The sequence below is a fragment of the Meriones unguiculatus genome, chromosome X, assembly GCF_030254825.1.
Source record: "Meriones unguiculatus strain TT.TT164.6M chromosome X, Bangor_MerUng_6.1, whole genome shotgun sequence".
Classification (NCBI taxonomy): Eukaryota; Metazoa; Chordata; class Mammalia; order Rodentia; family Muridae; genus Meriones; species Meriones unguiculatus.
In genome coordinates this window covers 6,357,615-6,368,996 of record NC_083369.1, presented here as the reverse complement: position 1 = coordinate 6,368,996, position 11,382 = coordinate 6,357,615, and positions in this window count along the sequence as shown.

The window sequence follows — 11,382 nt, the reverse complement described above, 5'->3', positions numbered from 1 at the left end:
TTTTCTGTATGAAATGTAGAATTATTCTTTCAAGGTCTGTAAAGAGTAGTGTTGTTTATTGGAATGGGGATCGCACTGAATGTGTAGGTTGCTTTTGGTAGGATGGCATTTTTCTCTATGTTAATTCTACCAATCCATGAGCTCGGGAGATCTTTCCATCCTCTGGTTTGTTCTTGAATTTCCTTCTTCATAGTCTTGAAGTTTTTTTTTTGTTTTGTTTTGTTTTGTTGTTGTTTTCAGACAGGCCTTTCACTTGTTTGTGTAGGGTGACAGCAAGGTACTTTATATCTTGTGTGGCTATTGTGAAGGATGTTGTGTCCCTAATTTCTTTCTCACCTTGTTTATGTTTTGTATACAGTAGGGCTTCTGGTTTTCTTTTGTTTTGTTTTGAGTTAATATTTTATCCTGCCATGCTGCTGAAGGTGTTTTTCACCTGTAGGTGTTCTCTGGTAGAATTCATATATATTATCATATCAACTGCTAATTGTGATACATTGACATTTTCCTTTACAATTTGTATAAACTTGATCTCCATTAGTTTTCTTATTGCTCTTGCTAGGACTTCAAGTACTATGTTAAAGAGATAGGGAGAAAGTGGCAGCCTTGCCTTGTCCCTGATTTCAGTGGGACTGGTTTTAGTTTCTCTCCATTTATATTGATGTTGGCTTGCTGTATATTGTCTTTACTATGTTTAGGTATGTGCCTTGTATCCTGACCTCTTCAAGACTTTATACATGGGTGTTGGATTTTGTCAAAGGCTTTTTCAGCATTTAATGATATGATTGTGTTTTTTTTTTCTTTCATTTTGTTTATATGGTGGATTATATTGATGGATTTCAATATACTGAACCAGCCTTGCATGCTAGGGTGAAAGCCTACATGGTTGTGATGGATGATATTTTTAATGTGTTCTTGGATTCTGTTTGAGAGTATTTAATTAAGTATTTTTGTGTCAGTGTTCATAACTGAGATTGGTCTGAAGTTTTCTTTCTTTTTTTGCATTTTTGTGTGGTTTAGGTATTAATGGTACTGTGACCTCATAGAATGACATTGGTAAGGTTCCTTCTGTTTCTGTTTTATTGCATAGTTTAAAGAGTATTGGTATTAGCTCTTCTTTGAAGGTCTGGTAGAATTCTGCACTGAAACTGTCTGGGCCTGGCCTTTGTTTGGATACGAAAATTTTGATGACCGCTTTTATTTCCTTAAGGGATATAGGGTTATTTAAATTATTTACCTGATCTTTATTCAGCTTTGGTAAACTGACTCAATCAAGAAAATTGTACATTTCATTTACATTTTCAAATTTTGTTGCATATAAGCTTCTGAAGTAGAATCTAATGATTCTTTGGATTTCCTCAGTTTCTGCTGTTATGTCCCCCTTTTCATTCTTGATTTTGTTGATTTTCATAGAGTCTCTCTCCTTTTTAGTTAGTTTAGCTAAGGATTTCTCTACTTGTTGATTTCCTCAAAGAACAAGCTCTTGGTTTCATTGATTCTTTGAACTGTTCTTTTTTTAACTTTTATTGATATCAGGCCTGGATTTGATTATTTCCAGCTGTTTTGTCCTCTAGGGTGTGTCTGCTTCTTATTTATTTATTTATTTAGGCAGTTCTTTTGTGTGTGCTAAAATGTTTCTTGTATGAGATGTCACAAATATCTTTTTGAAGACACTTAGTGCTGTGAACTTTCCTCTTAGCACTGTTTTCATTGTGTCCCAAAAGTTTGGGTAAGTTGTACCTTCATTATCATTGAATTCTAGGAGTTCATTTATTTCTTTCTTTACTTTCTTCTTTGCCCTATTGTCATTGAGTAGAGAATTGTTCAGTTTAGGTGTGTGTGTGTATGATTTTTTGCTATTTCTGTTATTGTGTGAGGTCTAGATTTAGGTCATGGTGGTCTGATTAGATACTAATGATTATTTCAATCTTCTAGTATTTGTTGAGGCTTGCTTTGTGCCTTCCTATTTGGCCAGTTTTGGAGAAGGTTCCATGAGGTGCTGAGAAGAAGGAATACTCTTTGGTGTTTGGGTGAAAAGTTCTGTAGATATATGTAGGTCTATTTGATGGAAGATCTCTGTAAGTGTCATTATTTCTCTGGTTAGCTTCTGTCTTTTCGATCTGTCCTTTGGTTTGAAGAGGTTTTCAACTCTCCCAGTATTAATATGTCAGGTTCAATTTGGGATATAAGCTTTAACAATACTACTTTGACAAATGCAGGAGCTTTGTTTATGATGCATAAATGTTAAGAATTGTGATGTGTTCCTGGTAGATTTTTTTTCCTTTGATGAGAATAAAGTGTCCCTCCCCATCTCTTGATTAATGTTTGTTGAAAGTCTATATTATTAGATATTGTGATGGCTCTTCCAGCTTGCTTCTTGTTTCCATTTGCTTGGAAAACCTTTTCCCAGCCCTTTACTCTGAGGTAGTATCTATCTTTGTTGCAGAAGTATGTTTCTTGAATGCAGCAAAATGTTAGATGCTGTTTATGCAACCAATCTGTTTGTCTGTGTCTTTTTAATGAATAACTGAGACCACTGATGTTCATAGTTGTTAGTGACCAATGATTATTAGTTCATTTTATTGTGGAGTTGTTCGTGATACTGTGTTCATTTTATTTGCTTTTTGTTGTTGTTGTTGAGATGGTGTCTTTATCCTGTGTTTCTTCCAGTGTAGCTGATTTCATTGAGTTGGAGTTTTCTGTCTAGTGTGTTCTCTAGGGCTGAATTGCTCCACTGGCTTCCTCAAGATGGACAGTCGAACTTGTGTCCCACACATAGTTCATCTCTGTTGTGTTCACTATCTGTGTTGTAATGGCTGATTTTGACCAAGGTGAGCCAGGCATGAGGGGTGTAGGCAGATTGGAGCAGCACCTCCCTTACCAGAAGATATCCCTTCCAAAAGATGGTGAAAATGAGAACGACTCACCTCTGATGGCGAGAGTGGGCTCCAGTATTTTGAACCAGGAGCTGTTACTACCAAGAAGATGTCCATAGAACTGTGAGTGTGGGTAGCAAGGTTCAGAGCCTCACCTTCAGTACAGGAAAACATTCAGTCCACGGACAGTGAGAGTGAGCTCCCAAGAACCAAGCCATCAACTCCCAGGAAGGTATCCACGGAAAATGGCTTTGGTAGGTGGCCTAAGGCTGTGGCAGTGCCAGGCAAGAGCCTGAGAATTTTTCCTTGTATTAACCGGGTACCTGAAGATGGACTTTCAAGTATTCCTGTGGATTTCCTCTCACCTGAGCAACACAGACATTGGGGTTTTGGCATCCACAGTAAGGATTGCAGGTCTGTCACCCTGCTCTCACTGCTGAGTTGCTGTTCGGATACCCTGTGTGGTCAACACCAATATCTTAGATCTCCTGGTTAATTTATTTGTAAACAACTTATTAAGTACTACTATATTAGTAGTTCCAATATCTGAGCAATTATTATATCCTATGTATACTTTTTATTGGACTCTGGCTTCTCTTATGAAATGTTCTCTAATACATGTACCTTTTTTTTAACGTGAAATGAAATGCAATCTCACTTTATTTTGGGAACTTCAATATATTCTGTTATACAAACAAAAACAGGACTGTTTTAAATTAAATTGTGTGAGCCTGGAATGGTGATACAGACCTTTAATGACAGAATTTAGAGAGGCAGAGGCAGGCAGATCTCTATGAGTTTGAGGCCTGTGTGTTCTACAATTGGAGTCCAGGACAGTCAAGGCTACAATGAGAAACATTGTCTCAAAAAAAAAAAAAAGATAAATTGAGTGTATTCAATGAGTAAGTTATGAAGTATAAGCATAGCTTCACAAATGATAATCAGTAACATTTTCTAAAATTGCAGTATTTGATAAAATGTATCATTCCAGTGTTTTATTTACCTTTATATAAAAGTACAGGCTGGGTTATACTATTAAATTTTACAAAAGAGAGGGTTTAATACTTTTTCATTTATAAAAAAGTTGCTCCTAGATTTACACATAAAAAAAATTCAATGATGTTTCATCGAGGCTTGCATTTTATCAAAAACAAATGCACACAGATATGCAATAAGTGTATTTTATTTTTATAATGTTTAGAAACCATAAAATGATAGTAAATGCATTTTCATAAGTCTGTAGAGCAACAGAACTGATAGAATAAATATATACAGAATTTATTAAAGTGCCTTAAAGCTTATGGTCTAACTATTTGTGCAGTATCTGTCTCTAGATGGAATATACAAGGACCTTAAATTTTTCAGTTTTCAAGGTTGAGTGTCTTAGCTAGTGTTCAATATATACTGGAACAACAAAGAAGTAGATAGATGTGGAAGCAAGGTGAGGGTGCTGGCAAAGAGCAAAAGCTTCTTCCTTGTCTTTACATAGGATGCCAGGAGAAGGTGTGGCCTTCCAATTTAAAACAATATCCAGATCATAATCACATATAATTATTGCACATATATAACTGTCCACTGAATATTGGCTTAGCAGTTAATAACACAGGCTTTTTTTCCTTTGATGTGCATGTGTTACCAACAAGTCTAAAGTGGTTGCTACCTCCTGTTCACTTGGTCCAATCAATATAATTGACTGTGCAATATTTTGTGAAACAGACAATCAATATCCCTTCCAACTAAGTTATGATTCAAGACTGGAGAGTTTTATATAGCATTAAAGTAACATTGCAAAGTCCATCCTCAGGGAGTAATGGCCTTCCCTTCATTCAAGGAGTTCTGGGTCTGTAAACTGTTTAAATTCTTGGAATTGGTTCAAGGGTTCAGATTCTCTCTTGCTTCAATACATCTGTAGCCTTTCTTTAATTTGTTTGAGTTTTTGTTTTCTCTCCTTATACAGATCAACAAAAATCCAATAGCCTTCTGATATGTTTCATGACTGGAAATAGCATGACTGATAGCACCAAAGGTACATATGAGTCATACCATCATAAAACTCACTTTTACTGTTTTGCTCATTTTGCATCAAGCCATTTATGGATAATATGTTGCCTATACTAATCACCTTACCTTTGGTGATTCTGTGCTACCACCTGGCTCCTTCTACATCAAGGACTGATTAAATGCAACACATTAAATTTATTTAATGGAGCAGCATCCATCTTGATTTATAAAACGTATCTACCATCTCAGGCAGGGTGAAAATGCTTGTAAATATTTGAATGGTTTACTACTGGGAATGAGGTAGCTTAAGGATTTATTTAGGTGGCATAAGTGACTATGAAAGCACATTGAAAAACACTCTGAAAATTTGTGCTAGAAACAACCATATTGAACTACCTAGCGGTGCCTATTATTAATAAATATTGGATTGTTCAGCTAATTAGGTGATGAAATTCTTCTTTCAAAAAATAGAATTCAGAGAATTAAAGTTCAGTAAATGAACATATTATTCCTGAATATGAACCATTTCCAATACTGCCCATTTCTGCTAATACTTATTCTACCTACTCTTTGAGTGCAAGTAATATTCAAAAACTACAAATCTAGCAACAGAGTCACACAAGTTTTGAAGTGATTTATTTTAATTGAAATTTGGAAATATTCTCAGAATATTTTCTCCCTTTCTACTCAAGACAAGCTATTATATTTTTCAACTATTTATTGAAATTAGTTTAACTGGCAGATGCTTTGTAAAAGGGATACATTATGAATGCAATGCTTAAATTACTTGGTTGTCATTCTGAATGATATTTAAGCATCCTCCCTAGGGTCCTCCTTAGTGTTTAGATTCTTTAAGTCTATAGATGGCTATGCTACATTATACAGCTGATATCTGCTTATAAGGGAGTATATACCATGCCTGTCTTTCTGTTTCTGGGATACTTCTCTAAGGTTGATCTCTTCAAGTTCCATCTATTTGCCTGCAAACTTCATGAATTTTTTTTTTTTTTACTTGCAGAGTAGTATTCCACTGTGTAGATGTACCACAATTTCTGTATCCATTCCTCTGTTAAAGAACATCTAGGTTGTTTCCAGATTCTGGCTATTAAAAATAATGCTGATATGCAGATACTTGAGCAAATGTCCTTATTGAATGGTGGGGCATATTTGGGGTATATGCCTAGGAGTGGAGGAAGCACTATTCCTAGTATTTTGAGGTAGTACTATTCCCAGTTTTCTGAGAAAACACCAGATTGATTTCCAAAGTGGTTGTACAAATTTGCACTCCTACCAACAATGGAGGAGGGTTCCCCTTTCTCTGCATCCTCTCCAGCATGTGTTGTCACCAGAAGTGATGGAAGAGAGGTAACATATGGGAGCCTGCTAAAGAGGGTCCTCTGAAAGGATCCACCCAATAGGGGTAGTAGCAGATGCTGAGACTCCCATCCCAGCCAAATTTTGGACAGCGTGCAGGGAGTCTAATGGAAGAAGAGAAGCTTGGGGATAGAGTAACATGGAGGGCACATGAGTTTCACAAAGGTAACAACAAAGCTAAAGAATCTGAACTTATGGATTCTTGCAGATACTGCTGCAAGAGTAAAACTGTCTGATAGTACGGCACTCATATTTAATTTTATAAAACTACCAAACTCTATTTCAGAATGGTTAGACCATTTTATATTACCACTTTAGACTATGAGTGAATGACATTCTAGACATTCTCACCAATATTTGAAATTGTAACAATCTCATTTTTTTTTTGCCATAAAAAGCAATTGTCTTAGTTCATTTTCTGTTCCTAAAACAAAGTGCATTACATTAGATAATTTAAGAAGAAAGGTTTCTTTTGGTACAAAGTTCTGAAGGCAGAGACAAGAAAGTATATGATATTACCTTGTCTTTAGAAGTGTGGCAAAAATGGAGGAAAGGTGCCCATTTCCCTTGACAGTTAACTCTTTGAAGAACTAATCATTTCCTCTTAAAACTAATCTAGATTTCCAAATAATACATTTTGCATATGATAAGCGTATAATCTTATTACCCCTCATAAATCTCACTGTTTTAGAAAACAATTTATTGTGAGCAAGCATCAACATGTGGCAATCTACAGTCATACCAGAGCAGTACCATAGCTCACAATGTGTCAGCAGTCAAAGATACTGAATAACTCCTGAGAGACCAAAGAATTAAAAATCAGTGAGTATTCTTTTAAAGTTTAAAGCACAAACCAGAAAGAAGGCTAGCTAGTTGGAGACATGTTCAACCACCTGTAGGGAAAAAAATAGCCTTACTGCATTCTTTTCTTGCCCACTGGAGATACAGTTACTAGGAAAGCCTCTCCTCTAGGGCAGCCAAACAAGGAAAGCCAGACCATTAATGGTTTGGGGGCCTTCCTATAGCCAATTAGTTCAAAAATGCAACATCCCCTTTTGTGTTTCGACCAATATATGCTTGCCAGACAGGAATCCCCCTGCTTTGGGCTTGCTGGGAAAGACCAGACTCTTTAAATCACCAAACAAAACTGAGCACGAGGCTCTAGGCTCTTACTGCTTCAGCGGTGAGGGTGTGTGAGACCAGGCTGTAGTTTGTAATAAAAAGATCCTCATGTGTTTTGCAAGGATCCGACTCCTGGTGGAGGTCTTTTATGGTCTTGCAAATTGGGCACAACACTCCTCACACATTCTCAAATGGCATTTTTACATTCATTTTGCTACAATGTCTGCTTGGGTCTTTTGTCTGTTTTTTAGCTGACTTATGTGTTTTCATATCATTGAGTTCTTCATGTATTCCAAATTCTAGTCCTTTGCTAGCTATGCGGCTTGCAAATATTTTCATTTTTATTTTATGTATGTGGGGGTGTTTTGTGTGCATGTATGGCTGTACAGTTCACTCATAGGCCAGAAAAGGCCACCAGATCCTGGGGGAACTGGAGTTATAGATATTTGCTAGCTGTCATGTGTGTGCTGGGAACCAAACCCAGGTCCTCTGGAAGAGCAGTCAGTGCTCTTAACTTCTGAAATAGCCTTCTACCATCCTTACTGTTATTGTTTTTCCATTGGGATATTTTATAACTTTCACAAAATTCAGCTGGAGATAGATTACTAGAGTTAACAGGTTTGAGATTTGCCTTAGCTCATATTGATACCCCATTTTAAACCATGGTCAGTTGGCCATAACTGTGTGTTAATTTTTAAGTTCACTATTTTCAACATCAATGTATGCCTGTCTCAGTTAACATCACAAAGTCCTACCTGCTGTTAGATATGTAGAAAACCTTATTGTCAAGTATTGTAATTTAACTATTGTATGTTAGGTATTATAATTTCTCCTACATTTTACTCTTATTTTTCTTTTATTATCCTTTTTTTCTTTTTTAAAGTATAAAATTTATTTAACATTATCAAAAGCTATACAAGGGATTATGTTTTTCTGTTTCTTTTAAAATTATTTATTTGTTTAAAACATTATATATTCTTGAGAATTGTATACACCAAAATAACCTGTACTTATCCCATGTAACTTCTCCCACTTATTACCCAATATATACCTCTACAAACTCCATGCCTTTTTTTATTTGCTTTTCCAAACTTCACATCTTAAAGAAATAGCCATTAAATCCAGCTAATACCACCCCTCCACCCCCAATGTACTTTGATGTGGAGTCCTATCCTGGAAATTGTGAATCCTATTAGATAGCACATTTTTTTTTTAAATGTGCCTCCTTCCAGAGACTATAAACTATGAATAGCTCCTCAGGGCATAATGGGATCTGAATATCATCAACCTCATTTATGACAAAATTCTGGCTCTTCTGCAGGTCACTCTTTCTGCTGTGAGTTCATGGAGTGTGTCAGATACATTATGTTCTAAAGACAGTGTTTTATAGCACTCCCATCCTTCAGCTCTTACATTGTTTTAACCTTCTCTTTCATGATGGTCCATGAACTTTGTCCTTTTTATGGACATGTACCTGCTCTCTTATTCTCAGAAATTTTAACAATTCTCCATCTCTCCACCAACGGTCATCCATTGCAAAAAGGAGTTTTTCCAGCCAAGGCTGAAAGCAGCCTAGGTCTATGGGTTTAAACATAAATATTTAGTGGCAGTTTGGCAACATAGCCAATAATTAAAATAATAATGACGAATACCGTAGGATCTTTGACCACCCAAGGCTTTAATCCAGGATTGCTTTGTTAGTTATGAAATCCCCTCCTATGTAGCAGACCTCAATTCCAATCAGAGAGTGGCTAGTTACTCATTAAAAGCCTTGCCACTATTCCAGTAGTGTGCATACTTTGCCTGGCAGGTCATTATTACAGCATGCTGAGTTCAGTGCTGGGTAAGACTATTGATGACTTTTCTCTTCCAACAGCTTACATAACGTTTTTTGGTACCATTGCAACTAGTTAGTGGTGGAAGAAGACATTTCCTGTTGGTTTGAAACATTTCTGTATGTCCTGCAACGAAAGTATGTGATGCCTTATGTAATAGGGTCTTCCCACAAAGTAATGGTAATATAATCAAGGGCAACCAGAATAGCCCATGTTGTTTTAGAGATGTCTGAGTTTTCCTTCATCAGTAATTGATAAGAATAAATCTAATGATTTGTACTGAAAAATTTTTAAGAGTGGCTAAATTAGCATGGTTTTCACCATACCCATCATGTGACTGGGTTTTCATTATACAAGTCTTATATAGGCAAACATATTGCAGAAAAAAAACTGATTTCCTTCTTTTCCTGTGAATGTTTGTGTAACAGAAGTATGCAAGAAATCCAGCATATTAAAATGAGTTCTTATAAATTGTGAAATATTTTATAATCATAGTCTTCTGTTTGATTGCCTAAATCTTCAAAAGTATAAATAAAAGTTATAAATAAATAAAGTATAAATAAAGGTTATAAACATGTATATATTAACTGTATACATTCTAAACCTAACCTGTATATGTCTCAAATTTTATACTCCCAAATATATATATATATAATTTGTATATTTATATATACACATATTTATATATTTATATTTATACACATATTTATATATATACTAGTATATGTATTTATACAAGTTAGTCTTGCTTAATATATACAATAAGACAATATTTTAGTCTACTACATTATTTTGTTTCTTCCTTAGAATCTTATCTTCTATTATCTACCATGGGCACTGGTAGACAATTCATTTCACAATATTCTTCCTGGCCATCCTTCAACTCTTGCCAAATATGACCACTTAAATGTGTGTCCTAATTTATTTTTAACATCAAGACCAATTTATTACATCTGCATATGTTTAAATTTGTGACCTTCAACTTGGCCATGGTCATCCTACTAGCGGCCTTACCCTTAAAGAAAACTAAGTTTTCCCTCTCCCAGCAGCTGTCATTTGCCAATAGCTCCTCACGTAGGTATAGGATTTTATACCCCACCTCCTGTCTACATCTGGTATTTGCTCTCACTTGAGTTTTCTCAAGTCTTATGCATGCTATCACAAACTACTGAGTTCATAAATTCCACTACCATGCTGTGCCCTGAAAACACCATTTTCTTATATTCATCAAATGTTTCTTTACTCTTTTTGACAGTGATTATACTTCATCCTCTTTATTGATTCCGTAGCCTTGGAAGGACAGGATGTGATGTAGATGCTTCATGTGCTCTGCAGTCTCATTTTATCTGAACACTGATGTAGTGTGTCTCATTTTACTAATCTCCAGATTTTGCAAGAAGCTTCTCAGTTTGAGAAATGGGAACTGCACTAATCCATGACTGTAGTGATAAGTCATTAGGAGTTTCCTTAATACTGTGTACATTTAGCAGATAAGCAGTTACAGGTTTGCCCCTGGGGTTTAATAACCTGCCCAGTCCCAACAAAGGTACCACACTTAGTTGTCACTTTTTGGAGGTGAATTTAAATTTAGTCAGATAGTTGGTTACTTCTGTGAGGTTTGTTCCACTATTGCACCACTGGGAAGGTCTTTCTGTACCAGTTGCTATTGTAGTCTATAGGGCTTAAAGCTGGGTAAGACTGTCATTTACTTTTTTCCCCTATGGGTAGACTGCATAGTACTTTCCTGAACTATGAGAACCTGTCAGTAAGGATGAAGTTTCCATATCCATATTAACTGATTTCTCCTTTTTCAAAACAAAAATATGTGGTTTCTTCAGTAATAGAGCCTTACCATCAATATCTAGAGGATAATTATTATACTCAATCTGGTTGTTAACTTGTCTATGTCTGGAATCAACTAAAGCTCAAGCATTTGGCAACATCTGTAAGGATTTTCTTGACAGGATAATTTGAGGTGAGCAGATCTCACCTAAATCTATGTGACAACTTCTTGTATCAGTCTACATAAAAAGACATGGAAATTTCATGATTTCCTTGTTTTTTATTGAGGAGTAATATTCCATTGTGTAGATATACCACAATTTGTGCATCCATTCTTCAGTTGAGGGAAGTCTGGGCTGTTTCCAGCTTCTGGATATTACAAATAAGGCTGCTAC